Source organism: Erpetoichthys calabaricus, chromosome 13 (assembly GCF_900747795.2).
Source record: "Erpetoichthys calabaricus chromosome 13, fErpCal1.3, whole genome shotgun sequence".
Classification (NCBI taxonomy): domain Eukaryota; kingdom Metazoa; phylum Chordata; class Cladistia; order Polypteriformes; family Polypteridae; genus Erpetoichthys; species Erpetoichthys calabaricus.
In genome coordinates this window covers 33,628,380-33,642,910 of record NC_041406.2, presented here as the reverse complement: position 1 = coordinate 33,642,910, position 14,531 = coordinate 33,628,380, and the positions used below count along the sequence as shown (strand labels likewise).

Below are 14,531 nucleotides of genomic sequence, written 5' to 3'. Positions count from 1 at the left end.
AATCTTGTAAAGAAATAATAGATCTTGTTTTTTTATTTTAAGAATAACTGACTTGAGTAGATTTGTATGTGTAAGATATATAATCTCATTTTTAGAAAATTTAACAAGTTAAACTTTCTCACTATATTGGCAGATAATTTTGCTTGATTCTAATACCTTTTTCTTGTTTTAACAAGAATACACACAGGCGTAAATGGTAACAAGCTAAGTTGAGGAATGCTACTCTCTTTTGTCATTTGCATGTTATTGCTAATCAGAAGCAATTAAAATCCAAGACTACAGCTGTTTAAGACTAAAATAATCAATAAGGGTTCAAAATCTTAACGAGCGAGACAACTAAAATGAAGCAGAAGTGTTACTTGAGCAATACGTGCTTCTTATTAAGCAACTGGGTTGGAGCAAAAACCTGCAGCCACTGCGGCCCTCCAGGACCGAGATTGAGGACCCCTGCTCTATGCAGTTGTGTATCTAGGACTTCTTGTGCTGCCCTGGTTAGTTCCAGTTTGCCCTCTTCCTCTCAAGACAGTAATAGGCATCTTTGTGTAAGATCTTCAGTTTCTTGGCAATCTGCCTCATGGAATTACCTTCATTCTGAACAAAAAACACAATTGACTGACATGTTTATTGAGAAAGTTGTTTTAATGCACCTAGAACAGAACTTTAGGAGAGCCAGTACCTTGCAACCTGAGTAGACAGAACAACAGGTTTAAGTGGTGCTAATGCAACTACAAAGGTTAGCCAGCAGCCATACCACGTGTGCTTCAGAACAGGTCATCCCCTAAACTACGGGTGTCGAACTCCAGGCCTGGAGAGCCGCAGTGGCTGCTGGTTTTCATTCTAACCCTTTTCCTAATCAGTGACCAGTTTTCACTGCGAATTAACTTTTTCCCCATCACTTTAATAGCCCTGTTAGAGTTTAGCCCTCTGAATTGATTCCTTTCTTCATTAAATGACAGCCAAGCAGAAATAAGACGTGAAACGAGCTAACAGATGACCAGCTAAACTGGGGCTTCAAACTCCAACCAATTTCACTCCAATCACTTTCTTAATGAGAAGCCAAATTTTTGCTGTTAATTAAACCCGTTATTTAATTCCATGGCTTGTTGCTACTCTCATTCTGCCACAGCAGACATTTCCAAAACTGTTGTTTTTCTGTTCTTTCTAAGAGCACCGTCAAACTGTTTTGGAGACCTGAGAGATCAACCTTACTAAGACCATCACCTCTCTTTAATTTCAGAATTTGTGTGATGGGCACAGGGGAGCTGGTCATGTGGTGGCTTGTTTTGTGTCTCATTATTGTTTGGCTGCTAATTAAAGAAAATGAAACAATTGTGGGCCCTAGTCAAGGTAATTAAAAGTAATCAGCAGCAAAAAACTGGTCACTAATTAAGAAGATGGTAAGAATGAAAACCTGGTGGCACTCTAGGCCTGGAGTTCGACACCCCTGCCCTAAACATAAGCAGGTTCAGGCCTGGCCAGTACTTGGATGGGAGACCATCTAGGAAAAGCTAAAATTGCTGCTGGAAGACCAGCAGGAGGTGCTTATCCCATGGGTGCCAGAGACACACTGAGCCGTAAATATGGCACTGTCTTTTCGTTGGGATGTAAAACTGAGCTCCTGACTCTCTGTAGTTATTAAAGATCCCTGGGAATCTTTCGAAAAGAGTAGGGATTACCCTGATTGTCCATTCTGGCCCCCTAATCATCCCCTGTCTCTGATTGGCTAGCTCTCGCACTTCTTCACCACCTAATAGCACAAGTGTGACGAGTGTACTGGTGCAATCGTGGCTGTCATTGCATCATCTGGGTGGGTACTACACATTGGTGGTGGTTGAAGTAGCTCCTGTCTAGCTAAGCAATTGGAATAGAGAGAAAAGTGCTATATAAATGTAATGAATTATTAATATTATTATAAAGGTAAAGCTAGCATTTAAAATGACTAATTAAGGATAAGCTAAAGGAATTGACCATTAGGACATTGAAAGAATGGCCACTGAAAATGGGGCTTGGCAGCCACAGAGGAGAGGAGAGGAGGGGTTGGGAGTGCATTGCTGCACCAATAACAAGACGGACCACCTGGATTGGGACCCACATGTGAATAATAAATTAACAATCAGTCATTTCAAGCAGTTACAACCATTAACAACACATCTAATAACTTTGCTGTATTTTAAAAACAATTTCATGGTACAAAAAGGTATACCTTTCTATCATTTACATGAAGAATGTCCAGACGTTTGACTAATAGTTTAGGCCTTTGGGGATGAGCGCGAAGAACTGGAGGAAACCATGTACAGGTATGTAGGACAGGACATACCTGAAGTTGTGAAAATAAAAACTTCTTATGAATACTTTGAAGTTTTCATATCTTATGCTATATATAATTGAGAAAATATACAATTTCAATATACATTTTAAACAGAATTGACAGGATACATTGCAAGAGGAGTTAAGCTGTGTTCCCAAAACACAGACCTAGATCAAGAACAGCCAGCCTGAGATCCACACCGAGATCTTGAATTCCACCACCCCAAACTGAATTTTACAATGGCCAGTTTGGATACGTCCAATTAAATTGGACAATAAAGTTAAGCCTAGCTGATAAGATCAAGATGTGTAAGCTATTGCAAACCTGACCTTGTGAAAGCAGATTTACATAAATCCCTTCTCTTTGGGTTGGAAACTGACTGACTAATTATCTCAAATTATTTGATCTATTCATTATGTCCATCCATCCATCCATTATTTAACCCGCTACTGTATATCCTAACACAGGGTCACGGGGGTCTGCTGGAGCAAATCCCAGCCAGAACAGGGCGCAAGGCAGGAACAAACCCCGGGCAGGACGCCAGCCCACCATATATTCATTAATCAATTAGTATAGTGTGGTATAGCTTTTGTATTGTACAGTTTCTTACTTGTACTGCACATCCTATTTTTTAGGCTATACTGTATGTGTTCTATTTGATTTTGTATATATTGCACCGAGGTCCTAAGGTGCGTCACTTCGTGCCACTGCATGTTGCAATACTGTGTATGGATGATGAGACAATAAAGTCACTCCTACTCGACATTCGGGTCCTACAGTGATACCCTTCTCGAGGAAACCACTAATAGAACGTAAAAAAAAAAATCAACACCGACATGGATTTAAAGCCACGACGCTGGATTCGTAAAGCAGACAGCATTAACTTCTGCGCCACCGTGCCGACCTTAAATTGTAGTAAACATGTAAATAAAAAAGACGTTCAATAAGCTCTGTACAGTTCACAATGTCCATCATTCGAGCTCGCAGGTCGATCGGTAAGACACTTCGGTATCTGCAACCGCAACGCTTGTCACTTCGCAGCGACTCTGAGTCTTCCACCATCCCAGAATGCCGCCCGGGTTGAACGAAGCAGCCGTATGCGGAGGCGAAGGTCTGTCAGGGGCTGCGCTGGCAATGTCGTGTTTCTGCGTTACTCAGCACAGACAACCAGCTGCACTCCTGTTTGGAGGAAGATCGCGGCCGGAGACCGAGACACACCTCCGAGCTGCGCTGAGCTGCACGGTGCTGCTGCGTTGCATGTGACTCACTCCGGCACATGATTACTAGGCGTGTTTACCTGAGGGAGCAGCAAGGCAGCAGCGGCAGTTTGGTGGCGTCAAGACAATCAAAGAAAAGCAGTGAAATATCACAAGTGTCGGTCGCCAGCTTAATGTCAGTTTTGGCTTGAGCGCCCATTCCCTGGACTGGATGAGTTAAAGGACGAGTTCTACGGGGAGAACAAGTGCTGCGTACTCTTTGCACAGGTAAGTCTCACCGTGACATTTTGAAAATCAGTCCTGCAAAGCAAGCAAACCCACGTCTGAGGCGACCTCGCGTAGGGATCCGCCCCGCAGCGCTAGCGGAGCTGCCATGTGACAGAAAGCACTGCCGGGGCTCCTCACGCTGAAGGAGGTCTCGGTCAGCAAATGCGGAAACGCTGCTGTCTTTGGGGGGAAGCAGCACTTGACAGCAGCGCGCAATTATTAAAAACAAAATAACAGAACACGCACCATTGAAATCGTGCGTTACAGTTGTGTTGGAGATGCTCCTTCTGTTGGGTCTATTCCAAAATTCACTTACATGCACGCTTAGGGTCGTATGTCACGATATAGGAGATCTTTAACACGCTTAAGGGGTTTCAGTCCTTATACATGGGGCCATTCAGTTGTCTTTGGGAGGCTAAAACAGTACCTGACTTGTTTTTTAGGTTTTTACTTTCTAAATCATTCTCACTCATTAAACGCTTAAACGTCTAACCCTTTAGTAAATTGCGTCAATCCATTTTCTGTTCCAGTGCCGGGAAGGGATCAGCACTGGTTGGAATGTTAATAGTTTGTAGCCATACACAACAGCATAAAGACCTAAACTCAAAGACATTTTCAGGTGGACTTTCTACTTAACCTGACATTAATGTTACTGGAATGGGTAGTACACTGAGTGGAAGTACACAAGCACAAGGAGAATATGTTTACTGAATCGAGTCAGATGGAGCTGGAAATTGCACTCAGTTTATCAGAGGTTTTAAACCACTGCTCTACGCTGCAGCTGTATCTGTAGTTTATAACGTAAGCGGTCATTAAATCCGAGGAAAGTTACACAAACCCAGGGAGAATTTTTCAACTGAATAAAGTTATACAGAGCTGAAAATTGCACCATTTGTTGGAGTTTTAAAGCCACTGCTACACATCACTGCTCTATCTGTAAACTACAGAGTATAAAAGATTATGCTCAAAATATGCATAAGCCATTTCTCATGCAGAAGTCAGGATTTATAAAACACAAACTTGGAATGGAAATTGGTTTAAAATTACAGAAAGTTTCAACCACCTGTAAGTCCTACAAAGACTTTTCTGGATAGATCTGCACACCTCAGACAATGTGAAGCCCATGAAGAGAAGCTTATTACACAAGCACAAGCATTCGTTCTGGAAGGATGGAAAACTTTTGCCTGTTTATGTCAAAGTTGTCCTTGTATAAATTTTAAATCACCATTACTATACAATACTATTCTCGACATAAAAACCTAACTTCATCTGTTTTTTTTTATAACCTTTATTTTTTAATTTCCCCATGGGATTTTTATATTTTCATCTTATCTAATGAAGTTATACAGTAATACAACAGCAAATAATGTGTTAAAGTAGACATTGTAAGTCTTACCTTTAAGTGTTACTTTTAAAACACAAAGTTTGTAGCTTTTGAATTTTGTGATCTGTGTACCACCATATAGTCACGTTTAAGTAAATGTTTAGTTGTGAGGTTTGTTAATGTCTGAGATTGCTGGAGAGTGGGCGGGGTCTAAAGAGAACGCTGACGACAACAACATTTATTTATATAGCACATTTTCATACAAAAAGTAGCTCAAAGTGCTTTACATAATGAAGAACAGAAAAATAAAAGACAAAATAAATTAAAATAAGGCAACATTAGTTAACATAGAAAAGGAGTAAGGTCCGATGGCCAGGGTAGACAGAAAAAACTAAAAAAAAACTCCAGACGGCTGGAGAAAAAAATAAAATCTGCAGGGGTTCCAGGCCACGAGACCGCCCAGTCCCCTCTGGGCATTCTACCTAACATAAATGAAATAGTCCTCTTTTTAGTTAGGGTTCTCACAGAGTCACTTGATGCTGATGGTCATACAGACTTCTGGCTTTTAATCCAGCCATCATTTTTGGAACATCATGGTACTTAGAGTGGATGGTGGTGGCACAAGCCACCACCAAACGGACACCGGAAAAGGAAACAGAAGAGAGAGTAGGGGTTAGTACAGATTTTAGAGCCGCCATGAATGGTTATTATAATGAATTGGATATACAGAGTATCAGGATTAAATTACAGTGAAGTTATGAGAAGGCCATGTTAAAGTAATGTGTTTTCAGTAGTTTTTTAAAGTGCTCCACTGTATTAGCCTGGCGAGTTCCTACTGGCAGGCTATTTCAGATTTTAGGTGCATAACAGCAGAAGGCCGCCTCACCACTTCTTTTAAGTTTTGCTCTTGGAATTCTAAGGAGACACTCATTTGAAGATCTAAGGTTACGATTTGGAATATAAGACATCAGACTTTCCGATATATAGGATGGGGCGAGATTATTTAAGGCTTTATAAACCATAAGCAAAATTTTAAAGTCAATCCTGAATGACGACAGGGGTGGCAGGTAGTGTGGCATGGTGGTTAGGGCTTTGAACTTCAAAACCTGAGGTTGTGGGTTCAAATCCCACCACTGACACTGTGTGACCCTGAGCAAGTCACTTCACCCATCTGTACTCCAATTGGAAAAAGAAAAGAAACGTAACCAATTGTATCTCAAATGTTGTAAGTCACTTTGGATAAAGTGTAAATGTTAATCTTATGGTCCTCAGAGTGTCTGAGGTCGCCAAATGATCCTGAGGCTTCAGAGTGTTGTGTCTGCAACTGGAGTCTAATGGACTTTTTTGGTGTTGGCATTTTAGCCACTCCAGGCGGCAGACAATGAAGTGAACTGTAAATCTTGTATTTCAGTGACATTCTGAAGTCCATCCATCCATCCATTTTCTAAACCCAGATGTTGTAAGCCAGAACAGGCATCATGTGATTTCTCCTTGATGGTTTCTTTAATGTAGGCTTCAGTTTAGCAGACAACTCCATGTGGATGACTATGTTTGTATTGACTTATAAATCAGTCTTCTTCTTCTTCTTCTGTAGCTATTCCCATTTTTATACAGGGTTGCAATTATTTTGATTAGACTTCTGCAATAGAGGTTTCGACAGTAGATCAGTCGTCATTACAGAAAAGTACACAAATACCATTGACAATACTTAAATGACAGAAAATGTGTTTTTAAGGTTGTCTGAGTATTTTAATTGTGGAAAAATAAGCACTTTTAAATTTTAACAAGTTAGAAAATGTACACCTACAGTAACTAAGTCACATCTGAATGTTGTGCGGATTTGAAACCTGGAGGGGGTTCTGCTATTTTGCTTCACCAAAAGCAAAGCAAAAGCAGATATCCCATTTTTGTTTTTGATATATTTTGTCACAGTGTGATCTGTAAAGGAAATTTGCTCAGACTGCCATTACGCTGTTTGTACATACAGTCATAAGCCACACACACACACACACACACACACACTACCATTTCAGTCACTTATTGCTGACTACGGATGGTCAGTTTGCTGACAGGAGTGGGTTTCAGGTGTGTAAAAGAGTAAAATAAAGTAAGGCGAAATATGCAAGCGGAAATTACGTCTCTCAAGCTAAATCTGATACAGTGGCCTAACCTGTAACTGAAAGGAGTACAGTAGTTCTCTATCTGTTTTAAGGATTGACTGTGTGCAAGTGAGAGTTGCTTTGTGCAGGTCACATTACAGTATTTGTATTCCATTCTCTATACCTGCTTATTCAGGGCAGGGGTCAGCTGGAGCCTATCCTAGCAAGCAAAAGACGTGGGCAGGATCAACCCACTGCCCAGTGAACACACACAAACACACACCTCAGTGGATACTGTAGCATTGGCATTTCGTCTAACCTGTATGTCTTGGGATTGTGAGAGGAATCCAGCGCACACCCCAAGCAGGGAGTACCTGGGACATGTGCATGGGCTCATAGTTTTAAGTTGTTTAGAGATTTATAAAGGAACTTGGCACGTGGGATCTGCTGTACATACAAATGTAGAAATACTTTTTTTTTGTGTTCACACATAGCTTACGTAAAATTTTAGTATGGAATGGAATCTAAGCAAGGATTTATACAAGAGGCCCCTGGTGTAGTTTCATAATGGATCATTAAAGTTACATGTAAAAATTGAAGGTACCTAATTTCACCACAAAAATAATAAATATTTAGAGATTGCTTTGAAAAATAAGTTTGGCATTTTTCAAGTCAGAGGTTTTTCTTCACTCTCATGAAATGACTTTCACATATGAAACTGTGTTCTGAAGTGAGACATTTTTTTCGTTTTAATTTTAAAAAATACCTAGCCTGGTCTTGCCATTTAAAATGTAAGTGAACGTTTCTGAGGACCATTGTGAAAACAAAAGCCTTAAAACAATACTCCACCCAAAGATGGTATTTTTAGGTTACTTACCCAATGTACTTTGTAGTGGTGTGCGAGAAAAAATTTTAAATCTTATGTTTTCATGCAGAATGGAGAGGACAAAAGATTATGATATAATAGAAACCAATGATGTCCAATGCTGTATAACGACAAACAATGTGAAAAATGTTCATCCAAAAAAAAAAAATCTGTTACTCATGTAATATAATCCGCATGTCAGTTATCCTGTTGTATGCTCAAAATGTGCAAAATGCACAACTTCTTCTAAAATATTTTTCAGTATTTATTTATGGAATACTTTGCACACATTATACACAGTATACTAAGGCCTTCTGGGAGTCACACTTTGAACTGAAAATTCGCCTCTGTCACAAGCCACCTGCGGGATCAGATGACCTGCTAGCAGTTCAGGACCAACTGGGACCGAGGGTGTGACAAGAGAGGCAGACGTACAAAAAATATGATTTTATTCCACAAAAATTAAAAAGAATAGACAGTTCTGGGTGCAAGAATATTTACAGTGATATGGTTATAGTTAAAGAAATGTAGTCCAAAAACAAAACAATCCTGTGGTGAGACCAATGGGGAAAAAAATCAAAGGCTGGCTGTTACCTCAAGTATAACTCATTCCTTTGGGTTTCAAGCAGCCTGTATATTATATATTAAAAAAATTATACAAAAACTTACCTCCGAGCCAACCCCCTTCAAATGTACAGTAGAAGACTTCTCCAGGCAAAGAATTCAGGAGTCTCAGTCTGGTCCTCGTTGAGAAGCCAAGTGCTCAGTCACTACATTCTCTTGCAAAGACGGTTGTACCTCACTCACCATCTCTCTACATCTCCGCCACTGATCAGTCAAATAACCCTGTGGTGCAGCTAATGCCATTCTTAAGTAGAAGGTTCCAGTCCCCAGTCCTACCAACATGTACTGTATATAGGGAGCTACCATTTTCTGTATGCAGCGGGACTTGGACTCCTCCACCAATACTCTAAGCATTAAACCAACATGCCTGTAACTCCCAACACAAATAACAGTAACTGAATGCAACCTTGAGATTTTAAAATTAAAAAGAAAACACTAAGAAAAGGGGGTTCCTTATTGTTCTATAAAACACCAAAAAGAGACCAAATGAGCAAACAGAACTCCCCCGCTGGCTGTCTTCCTGTACTCCAGTCTTTCTGCATCTGTGCGAATCCTCAGTGTGGATTTTAATTTGCCCTCTAGTATCCCAGATTAACGTGTGCAAGGCACCTGTTGGACACCAACAATGGAGCAATGGGAAATTCAGAAGCAACCTAACAGCAAGTCCTAAAACTGTTTTGCATTTTTTCCATTGCAACATATTTTAAACCTTCATAATGCTGCTTGTGCGAGTGCTCTTGAAACAGCCTGCTTCCCACACTGTGTTTTTCTACATTATGCTGGCACCATGATGAGGCCATAGCATCACAACCTTTCCCCCTCAATTATTGGTGAAGATTCCTGTCTTCAGTTTTAAAAAGACAATTTCATTAGGCTGTAGGTTATTGTTGATGATGTTCGTAGAGAATACTGGAATAAACAGTTTCACAATATTTTAACAAAAAAAGCATACTTTTTTCAGGCTTTGAGCATATATCATTGTGTAAATGACATGCAGAATATCCATGAGTAATGTGAGATTTTCTTTTCTTTTAACCATAGATGCTTTTCAAATTGTTTGCCTTTGTACTACAATTGTCACTATTGGCATTTATTATGTCATAAATATTCTGCATAAAAATATGAAATTGGAAATTTTTTCATGGCCAGCAGTATGAAGTACATAATAATAATAATAATAATAATAATAATAATAATAATATATTTTATTTATATAGTGCCTTTCCCATGCTCAAGGCACTTACAGAATATAAGAAAGAACGGCAGGGTATACAGTATATAGCGTTGTACAAATCAGATAAATAAATAAAGATGATTACGACAGTGAATTCAGAGAAAAAGCCTAACAGACAACATAATTGATGATCTAGCACACACACACAGGTTACATGAGCGTCTTGACAGAGAGGTAAACTGAGAGAAGGGTAATAAAGTCAAGTAGAGCTATAAGCCTTCCTGAACAGATGAGTTTTGAGTTGTTTTTTTAAAAGAATTCATGAAATCAGCTGACCTGATTAATTTCGGTAGGTAATTCCAGAGTCTAGGCGCTATACAGCTGAAGGCCCTGTCACCCATGGAGTGTAGATTAGTGTGGGGTACAACAAGATTGCCAGAATCAGAGGACCTTAGTGGGCGGGCAGGCACATAGTGATGGAGAAGGTCACAGGATGGGTGTGATGTGCACGCTGCTGCTGGTTCGATTAAGGACTCTTGCAGCTGAGTTTTGAATAAGCTGGAGCTGTGATAGACGATTAGAAGGGGCACCTGCCAGTAGGGAATTACAATAATCGATGCGGGATGTGATAAAAGGTGAGCAACATATAAAAAAATGTCATTTTTGGGTGGAGTATTCCTTATAACATACCACATATGTCCACTTTTCAAACCAGAAGTATTATCAAGTTTTGATACACATCTTGAGATTGCAGATGTATTGCAAAACAACATATCGATGCCATTTTAGGCAAAAAGCAAGACATTATTGAGAGATGCAGCCATTGTAAAAAGAGACTGACTGTGCCCTTCACTTTGCTGATCATCTTCCTTTGCAACATCTTTTCAGCCCCACAGGCGCAGTTTCCTTCAGCATATGCTTTTCATCTCAAAAGTTACCTCCAAATGCAGGTATTCATATCTGGGCATCAACATTGAGTAATGTCAATTATTGTCTCTGTACTAGATAGATAGATACAGTGGTGTGAAAAACTATTTGCCCCCTTCCTGATTTCTTATTCTTTTGCATGTTTGTCACACAAAATGTTTCTGATCATCAAACACATTTAACCATTAGTCAAATATAACACAAGTAAACACAAAATGCAGTTTGTGAATGGTGGTTTTTATTATTTAGGGAGAAAAAAAAAATCCAAACCTACATGGCCCTGTGTGAAAAAGTAATTGCCCCCTGAACCTAATAACTGGTTGGGCCACCCTTAGCAGCAATAACTGCAATCAAGCGTTTGCGATAACTTGCAATGAGTCTTTTACAGCGCTCTGGAGGAATTTTGGCCCACTCATCTTTGCAAAATTGTTGTAATTCAGCTTTATTTGAGGGTTTTCTAGCATGAACCGCCTTTTTAAGGTCATGCCATAGCATCTCAATTGGATTCAGGTCAGGACTTTGACTAGGCCACTCCAAAGTCTTCATTTTGTTTTTCTTCAGCCATTCAGAGGTGGATTTGCTGGTGTGTTTTGGGTCATTGTCCTGTTGCAGCACCCAAGATCGCTTCAGCTTGAGTTGACGAACAGATGACCGGACATTCTCCTTCAGGATTTTTTGGTAGACAGTAGAATTCATGGTTCCATCTATCACAGCAAGCCTTCCAGGTCCTGAAGCAGCAAAACAACCCCAGACCATCACACTACCTCCACCATATTTTACTGTTGGTATGATGTTCTTTTTCTGAAATGCTGTGTTCCTTTTACGCCAGATGTAACGGGACATTTGTCTTCCAAAAAGTTCAACTTTTGTCTCATCAGTCCACAAGGTATTTTCCCAAAAGTCTTGGCAATCATTGAGATGTTTCTTAGCAAAATTGAGACGAGCCCTAATGGTCTTTTTGCTTAACAGTGGTTTGCGTCTTGGAAATCTGCCATGCAGGCCGTTTTTGCCCAGTCTCTTTCTTATGGTGGAGTCGTGAACACTGACCTTAATTGAGGCAAGTGAGGCCTGCAGTTCTTTAGACGTTGTCCTGGGGTCTTTTGTGACCTCTCGGATGAGTCGTCTCTGCGCTCTTGGGGTAATTTTGGTCGGCCGGCCACTCCTGGGAAGGTTCACCACTGTTCCATGTTTTTGCCATTTGTGGATAATGGCTCTCACTGTGGTTCGCTGGAGTCCCAAAGCTTTAGAAATGGCTTTATAACCTTTACCAGACTGATAGATCTCAATTACTTCTGTTCTCATTTGTTCCTGAATTTCTTTGGATCTTGGCATGATGTCTAGCTTTTGAGGTGCTTTTGGTCTACTTCTCTGTGTCAGGCAGCTCCTATTTAAGTGATTTCTTGATTGAAACAGGTGTGGCAGTAATCAGGCCTGGGGGTGGCTACGGAAATTGAACTCAGGTGTGATACACCACAGTTAGGTTATTTTTTTAACAAGGGGGCAATTACTTTTTCACACAGGGACATGTAGGTTTGGATTTTTTTTCTCCCTAAATAATAAACACCATCATTTAAAAACTGCATTTTGTGTTTACTTGTGTTATATTTGACTAATGGTTAAATGTGTTTGATGATCAGAAACATTTTGTGTGACAAACATGCAAAAGAATAAGAAATCAGGAAGGGGGCAAATAGATTTTCACACCACTGTATACTAGACACTTACAGTATGATCGCTCACAGGTAGCACAGAGCTGTCATTCCCGCCTCACAGTGCAACAGTCTGCAAGGAGGTTGCATGTTCTGTCCTTTATTTATGGATTGATGGGTCCTAGTGAGTCCGCAGTTTTTACCGTATTCTCAACAAGAGTGATTTAGCATGCACTGTGAAATTCGATAATTGGTTTGTGGAGCTTCAATCTGCGTCATAGTATAACTCTCACACTCTCTGCCTTTTTCACTTTCTCAGTATTTTTTTTTATCATGCATGCCCATGACATGCCAAGTAAAGTGCATAATTGTGAGTGTTGAATGGTTTGGTGAACTTTGTATTGATGTGCAGTTGGCTTGGCTCTTTCAAAAATGTAAGGCTTTTATGAAAAATGCAATGCAGTGTAATCAGATCAGTTCAATTTGACATTATGTGTACAAAGTACTGTAAAAGTCTTATGTGCACTCTTCACCACCATGTTGGTTATGTAAAAGGCGTTATTCATAAAAAAATAAATACATCATTTGATCGTGTATCTGTCACTTGCTACAAGCCATGGCGGAACATAACCATTGAAAAAACAGAACTGCAGAGACAAAGCTTTGGAAATTTGGTGAAGAGAGCGTGGCATGTCATTAACTCCACCAATGAAGCTTGCTATGAGAAGACAAGCGAAAAGGAAATATGTCTTACCCCAAGAAAATAAAGAATTTGTTATAAAATGTGTTATTGGAGTTACTCCCTTAAATCAAAACTTTTACGGCTTCAAACTGGAAATATTCTGTAATTTCAAGGACTTTTGTTTTACATTGGATCCTGGTAGACTACACCTCCATTTTAAGACAAGGACATTTCGAAAAAAGCGCTTCTCTTTAGAACAAAATTCCATGTGGCAAATTAATATATATCATGATTGTGAAGAAATAACTTTGACTTGAAAATTATTGAACAAATCCTTTAAGACTGCCCTGAAATTGACACCACAAACAGGTTGTGAAGGTGAACAGGGGAACAGTAAGGAAATGAAGGGCCAAAAAGAGAGAATGGTGCTGTACCAGAGTAGGTAGAGAACATGTCAAACTGAGAAGATCAAATGATTTAAAGCTTTAGTCAGTTTTTTAGTTCTAAAAATGATTTTAGGTTCAGCTTGTTCACTTTATTAATACCTGCTTTAATGCATTTCATCATGAAAATTTATCTTAGCATTCTACATTTTCAGAGAGCAGGAAAATCATGAAATTAATGTATTCTGTGTGGTGATTGCTGCCTGCGCCTCCTCTTAGTGCAAGAGTTAGTCAGTTTAAGAAGCACATAGCGATTGACATGACTCGGGGAACACTTAACACAAAGCATTTAATGTGCTACATAACCTATGATGGGGTTTGAGAAAATCTAGTAAATGAAATATTCATTTTAAGATGAAGTTTAGTTTATGATGTTCTACTTTAATGACAAATTCCAAGAATAAAGTCAACATGTCGACTTTATTCTCGTCATAAGTGTCGAGATTAAAGTGGAAATGTCAAGAATAAATTCATAATGTCCTCACACTATTACACAGTACCCAGGTACATTACACAGTATTGAGAAAAAAAATAAAAAATAAAACAAGTACAACTTGGCTTGCAGTATTATCCAGTAGTATAGAAACAGTGTTCACACATTTGAACATAATGGTCCACATCCGACCTTTTAAAACCAAAGTATCTCCAGACAACAGACACGGCTCCTTTTTTCGGCAAAAGTTCTTTTGTGTCATCATGTTCAACTTTATCGTCTGCTACAGCTTCAGTTTCGGATTGTTCTCTGTCCATTTTCACCATTGAAAAAATCCACTAACACATGTATTCCTTTGCATTCGTGTTTAGCGGTGCAGCAGTGAAAAAGGTCCCCCCTTAAACAGTTTCCTGCTGCGCCACGTTCCGAACATTGTTTAGGCTATTTAAACTGGTGTTGCGGTATAAGAAAAATCCATATCATCAACAAAGGTAAAAACATTTTTTGGTATGAACTGGT

The 14,531-nt window shown here is 39.5% G+C and overlaps 1 protein-coding gene across 3 annotated transcripts in view; it reads left to right on the top strand.

Moving 5' to 3' along the window:
* The first annotated feature begins 3,418 nt into the window (after positions 1-3,418).
* Positions 3,419-14,531, top strand: part of mroh1 (maestro heat-like repeat family member 1) — a 152,450-nt gene continuing 141,337 nt past the window's right edge. For 2 of the 3 annotated variants that reach the window (XM_051936040.1, XM_028818100.2), the window contains exon 1: positions 3,419-3,792. The gene's annotated coding sequence lies outside the window, so the exon portion shown is untranslated. The remainder of the gene's footprint in view (positions 3,793-14,531) is intronic. The other variant, XM_051936041.1, reaches the window with a different exon arrangement.